Below are 23,624 nucleotides of genomic sequence, written 5' to 3' on the forward strand. Positions count from 1 at the left end.
ATGAAGAGTACATCCCAACAACAGGACTACGGTTGTTGACGTTGACCTTTATCATCTGGGTGACATAGTGTTTTTCAGGTTTTTCCACTGTAGACTTACTCTGTTTTAGATTAACTTTTGCCATGGTTCTTTTTAAACATCCTCGAGCTATACCATTTAAAAATCACATCCCCCAGGCTTCCCTGGTGGCACAGTGGTTAAGAATCCGCCTGCCACTGCAGGGGACATGGGTTCAAGCCCTGGTCTGGGAAGATCTCACATGCCGCGGAGCACCTAAGCCTGTGTGCCACAACTACTGGGCCTGCGCTCTAGAGCCCATCAGCCACAACTACTGAGCTCACGTGCCACAACTACTGAAGCCCGTGTGCCTAGAGCCCACGCTCCACAACAAGAGAAGCCACTGCAATGAGAAGCCCGTGCACCGCAATGAAGAGTAGCCACCTCTCGCCACAACTAGAGAAAACTCGTGCACAGCAACGAAGACCCAACGCAGCCAAAAATAAAGAAATAACTTAATTTAAAATTTTAAAAAATTAAAAATAAAAATCACATCCCTAATTATCACCCATGGAGTCTGCAGATGAGATGAGAGATTGACGTTGTTATTTGGAAAAGACTATAGATAGGAATCTGAACCAAGGAGATATATTTGTCCTTTATGGGAATGTTGCCACCATATTTCTCTGAACCAAGATGCTGCTCAGTCAATTTTATAAGATTTTCTTTAGCTCTCAGATATTTGGAGCTAATAAAAGTGCTTTATGCATTACCAGGGCCTTGTCCCCAGATTCTTTTGCAGTTCATAATGGTTGCCTCAATTTTTTCCCCCCAGCTAGATTTTCTAAGGAATATTTATCTTTTTTAAAATTAATTAATTAATTAATTTATTTTTGGCTGCATTGGGTCTTCGTTGCTGCGCACGGGCTTTTCTCTAGTTGCGGTGAGCGGGGGCTACTCTTCGTTGCAGCGCGTGGGCTTCTCATTGCGGTGGCTTCTCTTGTTGGGGAGCACGGGCTCTAGGCATGCAGGCTTCACTAGTTGTGGCACGGGTGCTCAGTAGTTGTGGCTTGTGGGCTCTAGAGTGCAGGCTCAGTAGTTGTGGCACATGGGCTTAGTTGCTCCACGGCACGTGGGATCTTCCCAGACCAGGGCACAAACCCATGTCCCCTGCATTGGCAGGTGGATTCTTAACCACTGTGCCACCAGGGAAGCCCAGGAATATTTATCTTAATCCTACTTTTGGTACCTCAGATTAATTCTCCTCTCTTAGGTTCATGTAGGGATTGATAGTGATTTCCCTTTAAAGCCAGAATTCCAGGCATGATGTTTTAAGTTTTGTCTTGACTAGTAATCTTATTAGAGGTTGTTACCCCAGTGGCCCATTGGGCAGCTTGAATGGATACCCACCAAGTAAGTACCTAAATGTCCACATTTTCTAATGATGGATATGAAGTTGTCATCTTCACACTATTAGCATGGTTTGGTTGGAGAGCCACTGTCTAGGAGTCTGGAAACTTGGATTCTGACATCCTAGGCTGATCTTACGCGTTAAGCTTTTCAAAAGCCCTTTGACTACACTGACTTATTTGAGCTTCCTTGACCCTATGAGAATTAGTAGGGGAGAGAACATGGTCCCCATTTTGTAAAGGGCAGAACCTCAGATGCACACTTTGACTGAGGGCAGTAAATCAAAGAGGAGTCAAGACCAGAGCCAAGTCTTGTGGCTCCAAGGTGTTCGTTGTTCATGATCTCAGAACTCCGTGTCAATCTTCACCTCTGATGAGCTGAAGCCCTTAAGTGGGCATTAGGGTGGTCTGGACCTCCCTTAGTCAGCTAGGCCAAGGGGGCTTGGCCGGAGCAGAAACGAGGCAAGACTTCCATGGGCAGCTAGGCTCTGGGTGATTCACACGGAGGGGAGATCTGAAGTCACTTTTGGGGGTGTCTTCATTGCTGGCTTTTCTAAGACCTTAAAAGCCATGGCTGCAAAGATTCTTGCCTAAGGAACTGGGTCTATAACTTCCCTTTTCACCAGGCATAATCAGGTCTGAAGATGACAAACTCAGACAAGCAAAGAAGGCACACACGTACCTCATGGGAAAGCAGAGCTGATTGTCACAGATGAGGATTGTGGTAGGAACCCAAATATTCTAATATGCTTTTTTTCCACCATGAGACTGAAGCAAACTGGCCATTTTCTCAAAAGGACAAGTCATGTATCTGGTTACTCAACAGACAGAAAGCTGGAAGTTCCTCCTCCAGATAAGCTATTCACATTCACATTTCTTATTTAGTCAACTGAGTTTTGTTGATGCCCAGATATTTGGAAAAACAAAATGTGTGCAAACTGTATATTTTCTAAGGTCATATTTTTTCCCCTGGGTTTCTAGGGCTTGAATGTGTGGCCTGCTTTTATGGTTTGTCAACAAGATCACTCCATAAAATGCATTCTGATATCTCACAGCTGTGTATAATTTATTCTGTCTATCCATGCGGCACAAATAAAATTTTTATTTGCATCATCTAAAAGAAATACCAGTGTATAAATACATAAGCAAAGCTCATAAGAAACCATCTTCTGACTCCATATACTGCTGGGGGGATATTGTGCAACCATTAAAAAAGCTGAGCGATGGCTTCATTATCCATGCAGATAGATCATAGATACTGTGCTCAGCAAATAGTGTTTATTCAATTTCTTTAAAAGGTTGCAACATTCCCCAAGTGCTGGCAGAGTCTGCCTCTCAATTCTCCTTGGGATATTTAGAAAATAAAGCGTCTTAGAGGGGGAAAAAAAAATCAGCCCCGAAGGACTTCTTTTGATTAAGACGTTGGAATATGTAGGTGAAAAGGCAAATGTCCAGTGGTTGGAACATTTTGCCTTTAGAAGAGTGAGTAACTGTCTTTCTCTGCTCCTAGGAGTCTTGGAGGATAAAGGTCCAGGGGACTAAGGATGTTCTTTATATTTGGTTCATGCAGCTTCAGTTTGATTATCGAATAGGAAACCCCATGAAGGTGCCCTGCCCAGCTTCCCCCAAGTCAAGGATGTGGCCTCGCTGCCTCTCCTGGTTCCCCGACTGGCAGAGGCAAGCTAGTGATGCAACCAAGAGACCTGGATTTCATGGCACCATCTCTTTCTGCTAAGACAGGCAGCTTCTGAACGAGTCCTGTTAAATGTAAAGACATTTTCTCTAGGTCGCTGAGGCCTGGGTGATAATCTTCCATGCCTTTGAGCATTGCGGCCAGAATAGCCATGAAAACCGTCGCGTCTTCTGCGGCTGGGTGGTGGGTGATCCAGAACTCCGGTTTTAGGTTTAACAAGCCTTGGGCAATTGGATTTGCGATTAAGTACTCAATTTAACAAACTACTTGCATTGGAAACTTAGGCTAACTGAACTGCCAGGAGTAGCTTATAATCAAATTGGTTTGTTTATGTAGAGGAAATTTGAAAATGTTTGCAATCACTTTCTGAACAGTTTTACCTGACTTTTCAGAAGATTAACATGTCAGCCAGGGTAACTCTTGGCACGTGGCGTGGTTTTCACTGGCTGAGGGGAAAGTTCAGACGGATCTGCCGTTTTCACCCCATAATTGTGGGTATTTCAAAGCCTTCTTAATCCAATTCAAACAACACACCAGCACTCTTTCAAGATAAGTTCAGTTAATTGCACTTAGTCCTGCTCTGCAGGAGCTGTGTAACTGGATCAGAACTCACATTGTTTCAGTAAATTCCAACATGGGAATCCCACTGAGGGTCCTGAGCAAGAGACCCGGGGCTTGGCAAAGCTTAGAGAGCGATGCCGATAAAACCAGTTGGTGTTCTTCACGCTTCCTGTGTATGATCTACCTCGGGCCTCCCTGCCCTTTGCCTCGTTTTATGGAAAAGGAACGCACTTGCTGACCATCTGCTGACATGTTCTTTCCGCGGCTCTGGATGGGGCTGGAAGGTTCTCATCTTCATGTCTCATTTCTATGCTTCCCATCCCAACAAATAAAGGTCTTTAGTCCCTGTGCATCAGAAGTAGCCCCTCCCCTCCCACTCTACCACCACCTTGTTTTTCTCATTAAATTTTATTTTGAAATCATTTTAGATTTACAGAAGAGTTACAAGGACAGCATGGGGTGTCCCTGTAGCCCTGTTGTTTCAGGGTCCTGGTTACTCTCTGAAATGGTCTTATTCATTCAGCCGTCTCTCTCCCAATATAATAATACAGGTCACGAGGGCAGCTTGATGTGTGTCCCTCTCTTAGATATACAGGATGGAGAGAACCAAGTGTGCTGGGACGAAGCTGTATTTAAGAGACGAGGGTCTCCACAGTGTAGGCAGAGGGGGCTGGCTCCTGGTGACAAGAGGGCGTCCTGGGCTGAAGCAGGAAGAATGGGCTTTTTGAATGGAAGGCATCAGGTCTAGCGGGCCCATCACAAGGCGAGCACTTAATAGATAGTTGGTGAATGAGTGAGTGAGTGAATGAATGAACAAACAGATAAGTGGGCCAGAGACTGGACCAGGACTGATGGCTAATACGTGGTCGGGTTGGTAGTGATGCTGGGGTGTGTCTTACTCCAAAACCCGTGCTTGTAACAACTCTGCACCATCTTGGAGCACATTGAAGGGCATGAAATCAAGCCACTGGATGAAGTTCATTTATTCAAGGTCTCTGTGCCATCAGTGACTGCCCCCTCTGCAGGCAGGAAAGACTTCTGATGAATTCCATGCAGACAGCCATTCTTTCCTCCATCCTGTCTTCCACTGATGTCCACAGATGTCACCACCTGGAGCCAGCCCCCTCCGCTTGCACGGCTGGAACCCTCATCTCTCCAACACAGGTTCATCCCTGAAAACTCAGCTCATCGCAGCCCTGAGACCACAAGCCCTGCTCTCCTTGCTCCCCGGGCCCATGGTCCTCTCTCTCCCTCTAGTGCCCCATGTGGCCGACGGCCCCAGCTCATCCCCTCTGCCATTGGCCATAGTCCCAACTTTCGGTTCATCCTTGGTCCCTTGGCGCTCAACAACTGAGAGTTTTAAATGCTTCGTGACCAGCTTGAGAATTTTCCAGAGAGGCTGTGTCAGACAGTTAATACTCAAGTAGTAATCCTTTTGTAACCTGAATAGAAATGCAGACTTCCACACTGAGGATGATAAAATGGTGTGGATTTAAAAGTATTTGGAGACCTGTAAAATGTCTAGGATTAAAATTTCAATACCATTTGTGGCCAATAAATGCGAACTCTTTAGTAACTTGAAACTGTGGTATTATGACTCAGGTCTGAAAATTATGAGTCCTGGTTGAAGAAATGGGAATAACATGTGAGGAATCAGCTCCTGTCCTTTACCTTGAGGGATAGACTGTGGTCGCACCAAATAGCAGGAGGGTGACCTCATAGGGGAGCTAGCCCGGAGAAATTACCGTATTTGTTAAGAAAGCAGTACACTCCCCAGAGGAGAAAAATGTTACACTTTCCATTAGGATTGTTTATGGAAATGGGGCTACACTGGACCTGGGTCAGTATATTAGCTGGTTTGACAGTACCCCAGGAAACAAGATCACATAATAGTTGATAGAACGACTTGATTTTTTTTTTTCCGTGAACCAGTCTAGTCAGTCTGAACTTGACAAATTAATTTTGTCTATAGAATCACTCCCATAAGCACATAAAATTAGCCTCCATAAGTACAGAGAGCAGAGTTGGCATTGTGTTTAACTGATTCGCTGGAACTTAAGTAAATGGATTTAGTCTTAATATAGCTAAAGCCCTGAGACTTTAACTAGAGCTGATCTTAGGCAAAGCATTAATTCATCATCTAAAAAGTCACAGCTCGTGGGTTTTTGTTGCTCGTTGAAGGACAGAATTATATACTTTGACGATGCTAATCACCCAGCACATGCCACAGGGCTTGAAGGAAAAAATTAGCTCTTGTTTTCTTTGTTACAAAATTTTTTATGTTCGATTGACAGAGAATTAATCAGTTTTAACACTTGACTATGATTTAATAGATCATGGTGTTTCCCTGGCCTTATTCAACTTCCAGATATTTTCATTGAGTCATTGATGTCATACTTCTGATGCTAAACTCTTCCGGACTGGAATAAGCATGGGCATTTTTCTTTGTGTTGTAGGGGTGAACTTGGGAAGCAGATTCGTACCTTCCGTGCAACAGGCCGGCAAGAGGGACGGGAGAGGAGCTTACGAAGTGGTCAGTGCCTCTCTTTTGAATGGAGACCCGTGGAACCCAGTGACAAACGCAGACACAAAGGTCAGTTTTTTTGGTTTTGTTTTTCTTCTTGACTTTTCAATGACTGAAGTTTAAAAATCACATTAACTGCATTCATATTCTCTTATTCAGGTTTTGTCTTTATTTTAATTCCAACTTTATCCTTCCTTATGAAGTGAAATCTTCATTATTAAGAAGATAAAATAGAGACTGGTTTTGATGTGACAGTCCTGATGAGTCTCTCAACACTGTTTGTGTCTGTGGAAGCTTATTTTTTCAAGCACACACCAGGGATAACATTTCCAGATATACAACTTTCAGCTCATTTTACCTGAGTGCTGGATCTTTTTCTATATTCATGTCTATTTCATTAACATTTCAGTTTTATCAATCAATTACTGGTAGAAACATTTTAATGCAACTTTTAAAATTTATTTATTTATTTATGTTTGGCCGTGTTGGGTCTTCCTTGCTGTGCGTGGGCTTTCTCTAGTTGCCGTGAGCGGGGGCTACTCTTTGTTGCAGTGCGCGGGTTTCTCATTGTGGTGGCTTCTCTTGTTGCAGAGCACGAGCTCTAGGCGCTGTGGGCTTCAGTAGTTGTGGCATGTGGGCTCAGTAGTTGTGGCTCATGGGCTCTAGAGCGTAGGCTCAGTAGTAGTTGTGGTGCACGGGCTTAGTTGCTCCACGGCATGTGGGATCTTCCTAGGCCAGGGCTTGAACCCGTGTCCCCTGCATTGGCAGACAGATTCTTAACCACTGCACCACCAGGGAAGTCTCTGTAATGAGTTTTAATGCAGTTTTATGCTTTGTTTACTTTGACACATGTTTGATTTGAGTCTTCTATTATGTAAAAGAATAATATAAAATAATTGAAATATTAGTGATGAAATTTCATATTTTGATGAGTTTTGTCTGACAAATATAAGTGAGTTTCTTAAATTTCAGAATTGTTGGAACAGTTGGAAAGGGATAAAATCTATAGAAATATGAGCTCTTTGGAGAGATCATACAGATGGCTTTGTCCTTGTGTTATGTGGAACTATTTTTAGAGTATTTTTTATAATAGAAAACAGATTTTTTTAAAAGAGCAGTTGAGATTGTGAAAATGTTCTGTAGTGCTCTGGAAGGGCTGCGGTGGGCCACCTTTGTGTCCATAATGATAATATGATTTACATCATTATTTTATTTTCTAAAGAGGCTTTCAGCTGAAAGTGAGCCTTCAGAAAGGTTGGGTTAAAGGATCCAAATGCCAAATCTAAACTTTTTCAGTATTTCTGCTTCATGGAGACTGTTGCAAGTGGAATATACAAAGTATAAGTCAATCACGGTGACATTGATACTGTTTCCTAGATGAAAAACTTAAGACACTAAAGAAAATTTCATCATGCTACTAATTTACAAAATGAGAAACGATACGATAGATTCAGAAAGAGAGAGGTATGCTATGTTGTAAAGGAAGTATATCTTTAAAATATTCATAGGCACTAATTAATAATATAAAAATACGGAACAATCTAAAGTTACTTGGGTGGTGGAAGCCTTTATGGGAGTTTTTCCCTGGTGGTAGGGTTGCCAGACTTAGCAAATAAGAGTACAGGATGCCCCGTTAAACTTAGGTAAACAGTGAATATTTTTTGGCATAAGTCTATCCCATGCAATATTTGGGATACTGTTGTTTATCACAGTCCAGATTTAACTGCCGTCCTGTGTTTTATCTGGCAGCCCCCCTTGGAGGGCATCAGAGCAACAAGCTGATAAAGGTTCTCAGTATGCCTTTGGAATGGACTAGTTCAGGTTGGCTCTAGTTTCTGACCTCCAGCTTCATCCTTACTACCAGCTAGCCACCTTGCAGACATCAGGAGGCATACCGGAGGGGGTACTGGCACATGCGCCCTGGCCAAGCTTACAACCTGATGGCCGGGGGCCACCAACACCATCTTTGTAGAAAACTAGGAAAAGCCATTATTGTTTGATCGCTGTCCCACCTCCTCTAGGGGTCTGCATCCAGGATTAGAACCAGGCAGGAAGTAGGCACATACCTACTGGCTAAAATAACTCCAGGTCACTGACATTATTTAAGGGGACAGCAACCTGGGTGGTTTGGGGAACAGCATCTTGTCGTAATGCTGTGGGGCTCATCTCAGCATGTGGCTGTGGAGTCAGCCTTATGGCTCTGTAATTACCATGTGCCCCCTTAATTGGTGGTTAACCACTAAGACCTCGCATGAAAACGGTGCATGTAAATGTCTGTTAACGTGCGTGTACCTGCGTGCCGTAATTCTTCACGGGGTAGCTGTGTATGTTTGTTGTGGGAATAAGGGTTCTGCCAAATGGCGTGTTTGTGTACGTCTTTCTTCGTCATCAAAATAACAGTCAATGCCGTAATTTTATTTTATTAAAAAAATGTTTTTTTGGGGGGGGATTTATTGAAATCTTTCCTTTATTGTGCATCTTCAACGTCTAGGACCAGTATCCTGTTTCTCCGTCCTGAATTCCCCCCAGAGTGCACAGCTGGGGTCAGCTGCAGTGGCCGGTGTCTCCATCCTGAATTCCCCCCCAGAGTGCACAGTTGGGGTCAGCTGCAGTGGCCGGTGTCTCCATCCTGAATCCCCCCCAGAGTGCACAGTTGGGGTCAGCTGCAGTGGCCGGTGTCTCCGTCCTGAATTCCCCCCCCAGAGTGCACAGTTGGGGTCAGCTGCAGTGGCCGGTGTCTCCATCCTGAATTCCCCCCCAGAGTGCACAGTTGGGGTCAGCTGCAGTGGCTGATGCCTTTTTGGCCACAACATCTTTTGTTCACTAAATGGCGGGGGACAAACTTTGTCCGCAGTGCCTCATTTTGGTTATAAATCTGACCAACTTTTGGGAGGCAGATCCTGACCAATTTTGTCCCATGGTGCTAAGAAGGCTTATTCCTACATCGAGGATTCTGTGGATAGGCCACTCAACGTGCTAATTTTCAGATTAGGCCCTGTTGACAGTCTAAAATTCTCTGGATCTCCCATCTTACTAGTCTATTATGATCTGGGAAATGTTTTCCCTTGTTCCTTCTTCCCACATCTAGAGTTGCGCTATTACAAATATTCTACATAGAGGTATATATACGATTGATGGCCTCAAGACACTTAGTCGTCATTACTTTGTTGGAGGCCTCATTAAATATTGAGTAATGCAAGAGACAACAATCTTGTAAAATAGATGGGATATAAGTAACACTACTAGTAACTAATTTTAAACTGCGTTAACGGGGCGTACCCTCAAGTATGCAGAACATACCTACTTCATGACTATTTTTGCTGCACAACTATGCCTGCAGGACCTTAGAATACAGGCTTTTAGGTCTGCATTCCTGCTTTCCTGCTCCCCTGTTTTATCCCTTGCTGCCTTGTTTCCATTCAGCCAGTCTTTGACAATTTGACTTCATTGGTCTGAGGGAAGGCCCAGGCATCAACTTGATTCAGGCAAAAGTACTCAGATTCTCTTTTTCTCTCTCTCTCATCTATGATAGAGATATATCCAAATGGGGTAGTATTATGTCCTGTACAAATCAAGAGTCAAGCCATCATTGCCACCGATCACGTAGTTGAAAGAACGGAGCATGGGGAGAGAACACGACCTTGTGGGCGTTGGAGAGCTTCCAGCATTTTGTTTGTTTACTTGCCGTTGTTTTGATCTATAACACACGAGTATAAGCTTATCTGCTCTTTCCTCCCTCTTAGGGTCATTGTAAGAATGAGATGAAACGATGGGTGTGAAAATACATTAACTAAAAACTACCACCCCAATGTAAGGTGATATGGAGAGTTTAAAGTTTCTTTAGGGACCAACCTCCAATTTCATGTCCTGAAAAAATTTACTCTGGATCCAGGGAAGACATATCAAGATGGGGTTGATTGTGAGATGACCTCAGTTGAGCTCAGCCTTTGAAGGCTCCAGGAAATTTCCAATTTCCAGCTTTCTCACAGGAGAATGAAACGATGGAAATAGTATGTGAAATGGAAAGTAAAAAGGCAAAAGGATTAGAACATGAATCCAGAGCTTCCCATAGCATACTGAGGATCTGAAAGATCAAATAGCTGCTCATTAAAATGGCAGAGGTAGAGTCTGCTGCATTGATTTCCATTTGCTTTGTTTCCCGGCTGAGAAAACCAAGCCCTGTTTTTCCCCCTCAAATAACCATCCCCTTTCACGCCTCCGCAATCAGCCTTCTTCTCGGAGGGGTCGTCTCATCCTCCCTCCCCACCTCCTCCCGCAGGTCCTCTGCAGCCCTCTGTAGCAGCTTCCACTCCCAGCATTTCATCACGACCGGTCTTGCCAAGGTCATGGGTGGCCTCTCAACTTCTAAAGCCAGAGCATGCCCCTCACTCTTTATTTTCCTTATCTTGACGCTGACTCTCTCCTTTGAAACTCTCACTTCCTTTGGCTCCTGAGACCCTGTTCGCTCTTGTTTGCTCTCGTATGGTTTTTTGGGTTTTTTTGCGGTACGCGGGCCTCTCACAGCTGTGGCCTCTCCCGTTGCGGAGCACAGGCTCCGGACGCGCAGGCTCAGCGGCTATGGCTCACGGGCCCAGCTGCTCCGCGGCATGTGGGATCTTCCCGGACCGGGGCATCCCACCGTGTCCCCTGCATCGGCAGGCGGACTCTCAACCACTGCGCCACCAGGGAAGCCCTTTCGTATGTTTTTAATTCTTGCCTTTGGTTCCTCTTCTCGGCTTTGCCCCTTAACTGTTAGTTTCCCCTGAGTTTCTTCCTCGGGGCGTTTCTGACTCAGGGCTCCTGCTGGGCGTGGCATTCCATCCTGTGGCCTCACTATCCACCTGTGCAAGGGCGGGGCGGGAGCTCCCATGAGTGACAGAAGCAGCCACCGCCCACACACGGGCTCCTACTACGTGGGACGTGGATCGTGGATCTGATCCCCTCACCATCGTCCTCCAGCATACACTGACTGACAATCCACATCGCCCACCCTGCTCTGACACCTGAGATTGGGTCACTGGCTTCCAATGGATTTTACGCACCTCCAGCCGGAAATTCCCAATTGCCTTAATGGACTGTGTCCCGATGTGCAAACAGCCCCCCAGCCATGTTCCCCACTTTGTGTAGTAGCCTCTGGAAGATAAGATTGTCATCCCCCAGCTCCCCTCAGATCACGGGCTTGGAGACATCTCATCCTTCAGAAGCTTCTCACGATATCTGACTCAGGTTCCTTCACTTGGTACCCACTCTGAAGGCTTAGCTCCCACCTCTCAGCCATCCTGCGCCTCCGTGGCAGCCTGTTGCCTAAATATGCCGTGTTCTTTACTGCCGTGCAGAATTGGCATTTGCTTTGTCCCTGCCACCTGTGTCCTGCTCATTCCTGAAGCCCCAGCTTAACCAGCACCTTCTCTGTGCAGCTCATCCTGACCTCCCCAGCCACGTCTGTCCTTCCCAGACCTTTGTCCTAATCAGTCATCTCCGTGACGTGCAGGCACATCACGCACACGCTTCACTCGTGCACACTGAGCCTGCGGACATGGCAGAAACAGAAGCTAAGGACATGCAGCTTAACTCACACATCCATCCTCTGATCTCCCCAAGGAGCGTGTGGCCGGGGGGTTCAGCCGGGGTCGGGGGGAGGCGTGATGGGACATTGGGTGTCCGCTGTTTCCTCTCTTCCTCCACCTGAAACAGGGCAAGTGTCTCACTCTCTGAGAGCGAGTCTGGTTTTTCAAGTGGATGTCATTATACAGCAGGGACCCCAAAATAAGCAAACTCAACTGTGCTCAACCCAGCGGGGTTCAGGAGAGAAGAAATGGCCACATTGAACTTACAGAAAAGCACAAAAACCATAAGGTACTTAGAAGATTACTGTTAACTCTGCCTTGGGTACCGCTTCGCCTTCTGTGCTGGCTTGAGACCCTAACTCTGCGAGACTTGGGACTCAGCTCTTTGGCATGGATCATACTGTGCTGTCATCACTAGTTTATATTTGTGTTTCTCTCACCAGCCTGTGCCCTCCCCGCGGGTGGTGGCCTCAGCTTTATTCCTTCCTTGTCCCTTAGTGCAGTGTTTGGCATCCAGTGAGGATACGGGCTCGCAGCCTTCCTCTGTGCCTGGGGACTGGGTCGCTCACTGGCGTGGAGGTGCCTCATGCTACAGAAGATAGAGGGGACAAAACTCAACCTTTGCATGTTATTCAAACGCCAGAGGGTGCCTGGAGAGCCTCTCCATTTCTGTAGAGAGGTACAAATCACTCTTGGATGACCTGGACTTTTCAGACATTGCTGACCCCCTTGTAGCGAGTTTAGGTTCTTTTAAAATCATTTTGGAGGTCTTTTATTGCTTGGAAGAACATGACATTTTTCTCTTTTGTGACTGCTAGGGTTCTACCTGGAATAACTCCCCACGTGTGCCTCTCTGTCCCGGTCCTAGAGAGAATGAGTTTCCTCTTCTCTAAGGGAATATTCTGGTCATTGCAGGAGTTGCTGCAGGCCAGCCGGTGGTGCCTGCGCTTGGCTGAGTGAGCTCAATGGTTAGCCTTTTGACTTACGGAACGTTGAGCTTACATTAGCTTACAAGCCAGCCAGTAGCACTTCCTCTTAGGAAATAATGTTATTAAAATACCTCCTGTGAGGCTTCTCATAAGAAAAGTACAGTGGTTCCAAAGTTGGAACATTATTTCTAGACTGTACGGTCTCTTAGGATGGTCTGTTCTCTGCCTCCACCCCCTGTCTCTTAACTCCCATTGGACTCCCAACCCTACCCCTTGCCTGACACTCCCCATGAGGCTATGTCTGCCACACAGGAGGCTCTTGTTCCGGCCTCACATAACCTACCTAGCCAAGATTCTGCCCACCCTTCTGGGAGAGGGATTAGTGAGGTAAAAGCTGGCACCCCTATATCTTTGGGAACTCAACTGTTTTTTAAGAGTTGATGGCAGGCAGAGTGGAAGGAGAAAAGGCTTTGGAATATACAGAAATGGCTTCACACTCTTGCACAGCCTCTGCCTTGCTGTGTGATGTTGGGCAAGTGACAAGCCCTTGCTGAGTCTGTTTTCTCATTTGTAAAGGAGATGATGATGGTTACCCTGCTGTCTGACATAGTGCCCCCGGCGTGCTCAGTAAATCTCAGCCACTTTCCTTTCCCTTCATTCATTCTGGCCTTCCTCCTTACACTAGGGCAGGGCCCCTCAGCCCCAGCCCTGTTGCCACTGGGGTGGGTAGTTCTCAGTTATGCGTGTAGGGGAAGGGGGCTGTTCTGTGCATTGTAGGATGTCTGCCAGCATCCCTGGTCTTTACCATGAGATGCCAGGAGCACCCTCCTCCCCAGCCAAGTCAACTCAAAAGGCCCTGGGCTGGGGTGTCGGGGGTGTGCATAATTCCCCAGGTTAAGAACCCCTGCACTAAGAGAAAGCCGAGAAGGCTAAGGAAACAGTTACTGAGGACCTTTGCTTTGGATGGAGCCACAGGTCAAAAATTGGCAAACTTTTTAAATGAAGAGCTAGACAGTTAATGTGTTCAGCTGTGTGGGTCCTATGATCTCTGTCACAGCTACTCAACTTTGCCACTGCGGCTTAAAAGGTAAAAGCAGCTGTAGATAATAAGTGAACCAGTGGGTGTGGCTGTGTTCTGATAAAACTTATTTGTGGACATTGTCATTTGAATTTTATAATGTTCATGTGTCATGAAATATTCTCCTTTTATTTTTCTTAACCATTAAGAAATATGAAACCATTCTTAGCTCTGTCAGTGGGCAGTGGGCTGGATGTGGCCCTCAGACTGTAGTTTGCGGCCCCCCCAGGCTAGACATACTCTAGGTATGATCACACCAGGTGCCCCCAGCAGCCCTGCAAGGTGGATGTTGTGTGCACTTTGTAGGTGAAGATGCAGAAGCTCACAGAACAGGAAGTGACAGGGCTGACAGCTAGATTCTGAAGTCTAGTCTTTCCGTAGCACTCGGCTGCCTCCCAGAAGATCTTTAGCTTTCTTTCCCTTGTGCATTGTATCAGGACTGGTTCATCAGTCTGGACTCCAGAGGCAAGATCTCGGCTCAGAGGGACAGTATGGAGGTCTCTGGCCAGCGCTTTCCCCGGCTGTCAGTCCTGCCCTCCGAGGCAGCCCTGGCTTTCTTCAACTGCATGTGAGGGCTTCATCCCCGCTCCCCGCCAGGCCTTTCAGTGTTCTTGCTTCCTCTTTGGTCAGCACACAAAGGGCAGGAAGCAAGCCAACACGTTGTGCTTGTTTCCACTGTGTCCCCGCTTCTGGTTGCCCACCACTCAGTCAAGGAGGGCTCTGGGTTACATATCCACAATGGTCTCTGCTAACTCATTTATTTCTTGTGACCTCTTAGCAAGGCCTTAATATCATTTTCCAAAAAGTTGTCTATTGAATCAGGTCTCCCTAGAGTTTCTGCAACGTTTTTTCCTTCCCCAAGCTTGTAGCGTCATCATAGAAATGGGTCTTTTTTAAAAAGTTATATTTTAAAATAACAAATGTGGGTAATGCTAGGAGATAGAGTGGTTTGCATTATTTAAACAGAGAGGCGTTATAAAATATATATTTTTTATAATCCTTGGGTAAAACTCTCCATGTTTGACTGATGTGTTGAGCATATTTGATATCAGGAGAAGAAGAGTTGGATGATGAATTCTGTTTTCAGCTTTTCATCTATTCGTCCAAGGATAGGTAAGTGTCTGCTGTGTCTCAGGTTCAAGATCAAGTTCCTGTGACCCAAGAATGGGTGAGACTCTATCCTGCCCTTGAGGACCTCAAAGTTTAGTGAACTAATGGTTGTAATAAACTTAATTAAGTATTTAATAAGAGATATGTAATTTTTAAAATAAGTGATTTTAGAATAGCTTTTTTTTTTTCAAGAAGTTGCTTGATGCTCATTTTCTTAATTTTTTAATTGAAGTCTAGTTGATTTACAATGTTGTGTTAGTCTCAGGTGTACAGCAAAGTGATTCAGTTATACATATATGTATATATATGTCTATTCTTTTTTCAGAAAAAGAAAATCAGAGTAGCTTTAGATTTACTGAAGAATTGCAAAGATAGTATGGAGCCGTCCCATACTCCCCACACCCAGTTTTCCTATTAGTCACATGTACATCTGCACGGTGCGTTTGTAACAATTCATGATATAGAGCTTTTTATATTTTAACCTGAATTCTTTTAATAAGAGAGAAAGGTCCTGGAGATTGAGGACATTTAGAAGAACATATAATTTCTAGAAAGGATGATAATTTATAAATCAGAGTTTAGACTAAAAAGCCTATCTTCCCAAGAGAGAATTCATGTGTATCAATATTTCATTTAACAGTTTCATATCACGTGAAGGCTGAGGAAACCATTGCCTATGCCTTGACTCTAGAATTTCTCTGAAGTTAAAACATAAACAGCGAGGGCTGTACCTTCATAGTTGCTCAATAAACAGTCCTGATGGTGATGAGGCTGTTTTGTTCAATTGAAATTTAAAGCTCAGATTTAAAAAAAAAATCCTCCTATTTTTTTCTTAAAAAGTGTGAAATATTTTTAAACTTATCACGAGAGTGCCTACAACCAAGTGCATAAAATCATGTTAAAAACAACAGAATTGAGTGCTATTATGTGACTGTGACATAATGCTTATGTAGAGAGTTCGTGTGAGATTTTCCTTTCATGTTGATTAAACATACTCATGAACCCCCCATTTCTCACACACATCCCTGTAAGCATAAGATGTGTGTTTCTCAGTGACGTATACCAGCATTTTACAATTGGACTTTCATTACTGCCTGCCTAAAGAGAAAAATTAAATTAATTAAACTTTGAATTAAATTTCTCTTTAAAGAGGGAAATTAAACACTGAGGAATAACATTTTGTTGGGTAGTTTTAAGCTTTGGAGTGGAATAAACCATTGTAATACCTAAGAATTTTCACCTCCTCCCCAAGTACCAATTTTTGCTCCTTTGAGGGCAAACATCCACCCATTGAGAATGCGTGATGGGCACCACACATAAATGGGCAAAAGGAAGTGCATGTCTCCCAGGACTCCATGTGTTTACAGAAACGTGCCCATTGGAGATTTGGGGCAGGTAAGAATAAAAGCTGATTTCTCCCTCCCTCAAAGGCTGCTCTTGTTAGATTTTCTTAAATTAATATTTATTGGCGTATACTTGCTTTACAATGTTTGCTTTTGCTAGATTTTAAAAAATAAGTGTTTTATATGAGAACAGTTGTAGATTTACCAAAAAAATTGTAAAGATAATACAGAGATCCCATATCCCTCACATCCAGTTTCCCCTGTTATTAACATCTTAAATTATTGTAGAGCATTTGTCACAGCCAACACTGACACATTGTTATTAACTAAAGTCCATGCCTTATTCAGATTTTTTTTAACATCTTTATTGGGGTATAATTGCTTTACAATGGTGTGTTAGTTTCTGCTTTATAACAAAGTGAATCAGTTATACATATACATATGTTCCCATATATCTTCCCTCTTGCGTCTTCCTCCCTCCCACCCCTCCAGACAGTCACAAAGCACCGAGCTGATCTCCCTGTGCTATGTGGCTGCTTCCCACTAGCTATCTACCTTACGCTTGGTAGTATATATATATGTCCATGCCTCTTATTCAGATTTTCCTAGTTCTTACCTCATGTCCTTTTTCTGTTCTAAGAGTCCATCCAGGTACCACATTACATTTAGTCATCATCTCTCCTCAGGCTCTATTTGGCTGTGGCCGTTTCCCACACTTTCTGTTCTTGATGATACTGATAATTTTGAGGGATACGAGTCAAGGGTTTTGTAGAATATCCGTCACCTTGGGTTTGTCTGATGTTCTTCTCCTGATTGAACTGGCCTTATCTGCTTTGAGGAGAAGTCCACAGAGATGAAGTACTGCGCCTGTTCTACCACATCGAGGGCACATACTGTCAACAGGACTTGTCACTGCTGATGTCAACTCTGACCAGCTGACTGAAGTCATGTTTGTCAAATTTTTCCACCGTAAATTTCTTTTTTCCTTCCTTTCTATACTGAATTCTTTGGAAGTCACTGTGCACATCCCACACTTAAGGAATTATGCTTCACTTCCTTGAAGCTTGAAGTAGCTACATAAGTTGTTTTGAATTTTTCTGCACGTGAGAGTTGTCTACTTTCCCTGTTTATTTATATAGTCAATTGTTTATTTATCTAAACTTGGACTCGGGGGTATTTATTTTATATTTTGTGATATAATCAAGCACTGTTTTATGTTGTTCAAGTTGTTCCTGCCTTGGCCACTGAGGATTCTTCCAGTCGGCTCCTGTGTCCGTTGGATATGTGTCCACTATTGCATGTGTATGTCTGTGTGTGTGAGCCCTTTTTTACTTTCTGTTGCAACAAGATGCACCAGGTTTATCTTATACACTTCCCGTCCCAGTCCTAAACTCAGCCATTTCTCCAAGGAGCCCTGGTTTCTGGGGAAATGGTATTAGAAACCAAGATCTGGGTGCTGGGTGTGCTCACTGCTACTGTAGTGTCATTGCTTCTTGGTTTTGGCAGCTGACAAAACAAGGAAATATGGATGTGCTCTTGCTAGATTCCAAAAAAAAACCAATCTCGAATGCTGGATCATGACTGAGGCACACCATATATTTAATTTAAAAAATTGTATAGTAGGAAATATAGCAGGAATTTGGCCTTTTTAAAAGAGGTATAACTATACCGGTCAAAAAGGAAGAGTGGCTCTTTTCAATAAACTACATCAGTTCTTGAAATCAAACCCAATTATTTGTTCTTTTCCCTAAAATGCTATTTTAAGGATTTAACTCCCACCTCTCTAGCATTTGACCTAACTCTGGCTTTTCACACTCCTTGAGTTGGTGATGCCTCAAGGCTGCCTTTCTGCTAATTGCTTGAAATTCATTTGACCTTTTCCTAAAAGTGGCAACAAAGAGATTTTCTTCAGCTGGCATAACCATTTTTAGGTACAACTGTTACTCAGCAGAGGTACTAAGGGTTCTTCCTTTTGCGCGAACCTACTAGTTTTCTGAGCATGTGATTTAAAGACATAGTCATAAACCCAGAACAGAGTTGGTGAGAGCACAGAATTAATGAGACCAGGACCAGGGTTATGGGTTGTGTCTCCATTAGGATCCCTGATTCCTGTGGGCGCCATTAGCCTGCCTCCATTCCTTGGCCCTCCCCGGCATGTCTAACCCCAGCAGGCATCTCACAAAGGACCTCTGAAGGCAAACTCAGAGACCATTATGCATACTCCATTGCCCATCCCTGATGTAATGATTAGCAGAGCTATATTTATATAGGTAGGTGACAGATTTTACATACTTTTCCCTAACTTTTGTCACCCATGACCCACATGCAAGATTTTAGCTTAATTACAGAAGCAAGTCACACTGAATAGTTTATATATGCTTGCTCTACATATTGATTTTTTCCCTCAAACACAGAAAAAGAATATAAATGATTAAAATGAAGTCTGTTATCAGGCAGGCACATTATGCCATGTGAAAAGTGTCTCAGACCTTCAGCAAATTCTCTATTTTTTTCCATCCAGTAAGTGCTTCAGGGCTGCCATGTACCGCTATGCAAATTAAATCCTGCATAGCTTGGGGAGGCGGGGTCCATTTGGTCCCTAGATTTGAGGGTGGTGGCCCTGCCTAGGAACCAGGCACTGTTCAGGGGAATTCTGTCTCACAGTTTAGAGGGGAAAGATTTTGCTGATTAAAGATGATCCTGCTTTTCTATTGAGTTCTTTCGGCATATTCCTTTAATCAGTAAATAGTTATTGAGACCTCATGGTATCCCAAGGCCCCGTGCTAGGCACTAGAGGTATTTTGCCCTTTTGAAACATGCGTGAAAGCTGGCAATGTCATCTCAGAACGACTTTGAAGCTTTTGCTCAAAGAGAACCCTAGGAAATGTCAACCCCTTCTGTAGTACAAACATCAGGAAGAGTTAAGAGCCCACCAGGGGTGGAGAATTTTATCATAGCTCCTTTGAAATCTAGCCTCTTCTTTTGCAGTTCAAAACAAGACCACTGGGGCATATAATCTTTGGTTGTGCCTATTCAGCTAATAGGAATGTGTTTGCATTGCCAAGAGTTATTGCTGGGTTTAGTGTCTTAAGGAGAATACGTGGGAAAGCATGAGATCCCCAGAGTTCCGGGTTGGCTAAACACTGGCCTCCTATGTATGTGTCTCTGCCCGTCGGGAGTGCAGATGGCAGACAATCACTGTCTTCCCATTTTCATGTCTGCATTGTCTTGGAAGAGTTCAGAAATCCGGTTCTGTAGACCCCCTCGCCTCCTGGCCTAAGTAAGGGGAGAAGGGAGCTTTTTAAGGTTCATCTCCAGAACAGTCTCGGTGGAGTCCCAGAGCTGTTTTTCCAGCCTGCCGTTTCACTGGCAGGTAGCGAGCTTTGTCTGGTTCAGTCTGGAAGTGTTTCTGGGAAGGCAGCTGCCCCGGGAAACGCCTGTAATGGGCATTACACAAACTGGTCTTCCTCTGGGCTCTGAGGACTAAACTGAGACTCATCTTCATACGGCAAACTTCAGCTGTCCAGACAGGGTTAGAAGGAGCTGTTGTGGGGAAGGGCAGAAACAGTGTGCCGAAGTCAAGTACAAAACACTGAGTGCGTTTTGGTTGCTTCTAACAGGCAGGCTCGTGGACACATTCTTTTGGCACCAGCGGGCATTATGAGGAAGGAGCTGGCAGGCGACACTGGCAGGTGGGGAAATGAGTTGGAGAAGCTTTAAAGATCTTTTCCCATTAAATCAATGTCCAGAAGCTGTAGAAACGTATGTCTTCAGTTAAGTAAATACCTCAAAGACAACACATATACATTTTTCTGTGAAACCTTACCAGTTCCAACTGCCCATGTCTTCAGATTCCAAGAATTTCCGCACACACAGGATTGGCCTCTTCTACTCATTAACCTCAGAGGCGACTCCTTTCAAGAAATTCCTATGGCCATGACAGCAAATTAATTTCACTATTTTATTTGAAGCAGCTGAGACTGGAATAGCCAGCCTCAGAGATTCCTTGCTTAGATTTCTGGATCAAATGGGAAGAAACATTAACTAAGTGACAAGTTCTAGCTTCTATACAGACCGCAGGAGCCTATGGTAACCCTCCCTGCCTCTGCCTCCTGATGCACAAAGGGTCTTAGTGGAGATTTGGAACCGTACTCTTCCATCACCTGCGCTCTGAGTGGCAAGTTGCAGTTTTCTCTGGATACTTGCACAAATGACTCTTAATAGATAAGACACCATCAGGATTGGGGTTTGGGGTGAGGAGTTTTCAGATGAAGCAGGGCCTTGGATGTCCTGCTAAGAAGTTAGAATTCCACTCAGAAGACACTGGAAAGCAACGGAAGGTTTCTGCGGAGTCAAGTGGCATTTGGGGCTGTAGTTTTAGAAGAGGTTGGAAATAGAACATCTGTTTGAGGAAGGAGAGTGCTGGCAATGGGGAAGGTAGGCTGTGCTGGAGCCAGAAAGCGGGGTCCAGGCCTGGGAGACGACCAGAGCAGGGAGACAGCCGAGGGGCTCTTGTTCTCTGCGGACCCCATGCAGACCCATCGCGTTGCCTCGGTGAAGATGAAACCAGGACGGCAGTGTGACCTGTGGGCCTGATTCCCCTGTTGGTGAAGGACGAAGGCCGGGGCCTTGCTGTCATGGATCTTTCTCCCCAGAGCCTCGTGCTTCCGGCTGAGGCATTTCCACTGTTGGATAAACACATCTGAGCAAAATGGCATTATCCATACCCCTTGCAGCCCTCTGGGGAGAGGAAGTGGAGTTGGTCTTTTTAAACAAAATATACTGCACCCATATCATTCCCCAAATCACTGCACTCCCACTGCACATGCAAAATCATCGCCCTGCCGTGGTTTTGGGGTGAGGGTGAGGAGGCAGCCCACACGCTCCCAAGAGGCCACTCCCAGGGATGTCACCCTAGCAGATTCTCCTTGGGTCAGGGACTGTCATGCAGAGTGGCAGGTCCAGTGGTGGTGTGGACCCCTCCTCGCTGGCCACCCCCTCCCCATCACTGAGGCCATCAAAGCTGACTGTTCACAGCTGGCGTGGTCATGAGGCGTAGGGCCTCAGGCATCAAACCAAGCGTGGCCACTTCCTCACTGTGTGACCTTTGGTAAGTTACATGACCTCTCTGAACCTCTGCGTCCTCATTAAAATAAAAAAATACCTACTTCAGAGGGCTCTTACTAAGACTGATAAGGTGATGTTTAAGTGTTCAGCACATGCCAGGATTCACCGTGTTTATTGTAATTATGATTTACTATTACTGTTGTTATTTATATTTCCCATGCCATGAAACGTTCTTGGAAAACCTGGTTTTTAGTGACACAGCCTGTAAGTAGCATCTTAGTGAATTCTTCACTCTCGAGCCCCCCCAGATCCATCTTTCTTGTTGTGGATGAATCTTCCTCCAACACAAATCTGACCACATCTTAGAACTGCATAAAATCTATCAGCGACTCCCCATTTCCTTCAGAATAAGACCCAAACCTTTAACGTGGGCCTACACCCCTGTTGGTGACCTGAGCCCCTCTGTCTTCCTCATGCTGTATGCCACTACAACAACTTACTTACAGAGGCTCATTGCTGCTTCTGTGCTCTGCACAGTTTTTCTACCCACTCTTTCCTTCCCTGCCCGAAGACCCTCCCTCATGTCTTCATTTTTCAGGACTTAACTCAGAAGTTACCTTTTTTGGTTGGTGTTACAGACCAAATGTTTATGTCCCTCCCAGATTTACATGTTGAAGTCCTAACCCCCCAGTGTGATGGTTTTTGGAGATGGGGGCCTTTGGGGAGTAATTAAGTTTAGATGAGGTCATGAGGGTGGGGTCCCCACGATGGGATTACTGCCCTTAGAAGAAGAGGAAGAGACCAGAGCTTTCTCTACGCCACGTGAGGACACAGTGATGAGGTGGTTGTCTACAAGCCAGGAGGAGGGCCCTCACCAAGACCCCCACCATGCCAGCACCCTGGTCTAGGATTTCCCAGCCTCCAGAACCGTGAGAAATAAATGTCTGTTGTTTGTCACCCAGGTTATGGTATTTGGTTATAGCAGCCCAAGCAGTCTAAGACAGTTGGTTTTTCCTGAACTTGTCAGGGCCACACCCTTTGTCAACTTCTGGCTGCTGCCAGGTACCCAGCCATGCATCCATCGTGGTCCATATTATCCACACATAACACTTGGTTTGCTTATTGGTTTCCTAGGGAAACTCTGAAACCTTTAAAGGCAGATACTATGTATTGCTCATTTCAGTATCCTCAGGGTCTAGCCGTGCTTGACACACAGTAGGTCCCCAAAGACATTTGAGTTAATATTTCTGTTTACTTTGAGAGGCCTTTGTTTTTCATTTACTTTTATCTTGATTTTATTTGGGTCTAATGCTTTTCTATTTGAGTTTGATGAATGCCACGAAAAATAAAAAATCGTTTTCGTAAATCATTTAGCAGTCAAGCATTTTCATGAGTAATTGAGCAATCAAGCATTTCCCTTAGGCACTTCCATCTTCAAATTATTGAAAATGTGACTATAAACAACAAGCTCTTAGGCACATCTTTTTTCCTAGAAATGTACGTGTCAGTCTCTTGATTGATTCAGGTGTGTCCCAGGGTGTAAGTGGATGGTGCTCCCAAGGTTTGTCCGAAATGAGAAGCAGAACTCGGCAGGGGGTGCTCCCATGGCTGTAAACAGCAGCCAGACGTTGGCCTGCAGCCCTGAGCTCACCCCTGCTGTACTCTCTCTGCATTAAACTCCCTTTAGTGCACCCATTTCCCGCCATCCCTGCCCCCGCACCGCTCTCAGCTGGTTTCTGCTTTGCCTCACCTGGGCCGTCTGGTCTCCTCTCTAGGAATCAGATGGACTTCTTTTCCCACAGTCTTGGGGCTTCTGCTCACGCCCCTCTCTCCAGGTTTGACTCCCTCTCCCCCTGTAGCTCCTCTAGCGGCCCCATGGTTGTACCCCAAATGCCCCCCCACACCACCACCCCCTGCCGCGCTCTTCAGGACAAAGTCGGTGGTCTCACTCTCCACAACCGCTTCTCATCTTGCTCCTGACTCGGCTTCTCCTCCGGGCTTCTATCCAGAAGAGGCCCAGGAACCCTCCTGTGAACTAATGCCCGTTCTGACCTTGGTGCATGTGTCCCTCTACCACCCACCTCATCACATGGTGGGTGAGCCTCTTCTTTGCCTTAGAACCACCTTCTTAGGGAAGACTTCCGGTCACCTCATGTAAGCAGGTACCCACTCTGTTGGTTGCTATAATTGTTCTCTGTGTCTTTCACATTGTACCTTGCCATTTTGTTTGCCTGTATCCTGGTTTAATGTCTGCCTCCCTCTTGGACTGTCTGTTCCAAGAGGATGGAGACATATCTCTTTTGCTCACCACGAGTCCCCAGAGTCCACCACAGAAGCTTGTGTGCT

General features: G+C 45.0%; 1 protein-coding gene across 1 annotated transcript in view; it reads left to right on the plus strand.

Moving 5' to 3' along the window:
* The first annotated feature begins 6,122 nt into the window (after positions 1-6,122).
* The window catches only part of ADAM12 (ADAM metallopeptidase domain 12), a 317,443-nt gene continuing 299,941 nt past the window's right edge, over positions 6,123-23,624 (plus strand). Inside the window, exon 1 of the mRNA XM_024751588.1 lies at positions 6,123-6,253. The gene's annotated coding sequence lies outside the window, so the exon portion shown is untranslated. The remainder of the gene's footprint in view (positions 6,254-23,624) is intronic.

Source organism: Neophocaena asiaeorientalis, unplaced genomic scaffold (assembly GCF_003031525.2).
Source record: "Neophocaena asiaeorientalis asiaeorientalis breed wild unplaced genomic scaffold, Neophocaena_asiaeorientalis_V1.1 scaffold108, whole genome shotgun sequence".
NCBI lineage: Eukaryota > Metazoa > Chordata > Mammalia > Artiodactyla > Phocoenidae > Neophocaena > Neophocaena asiaeorientalis.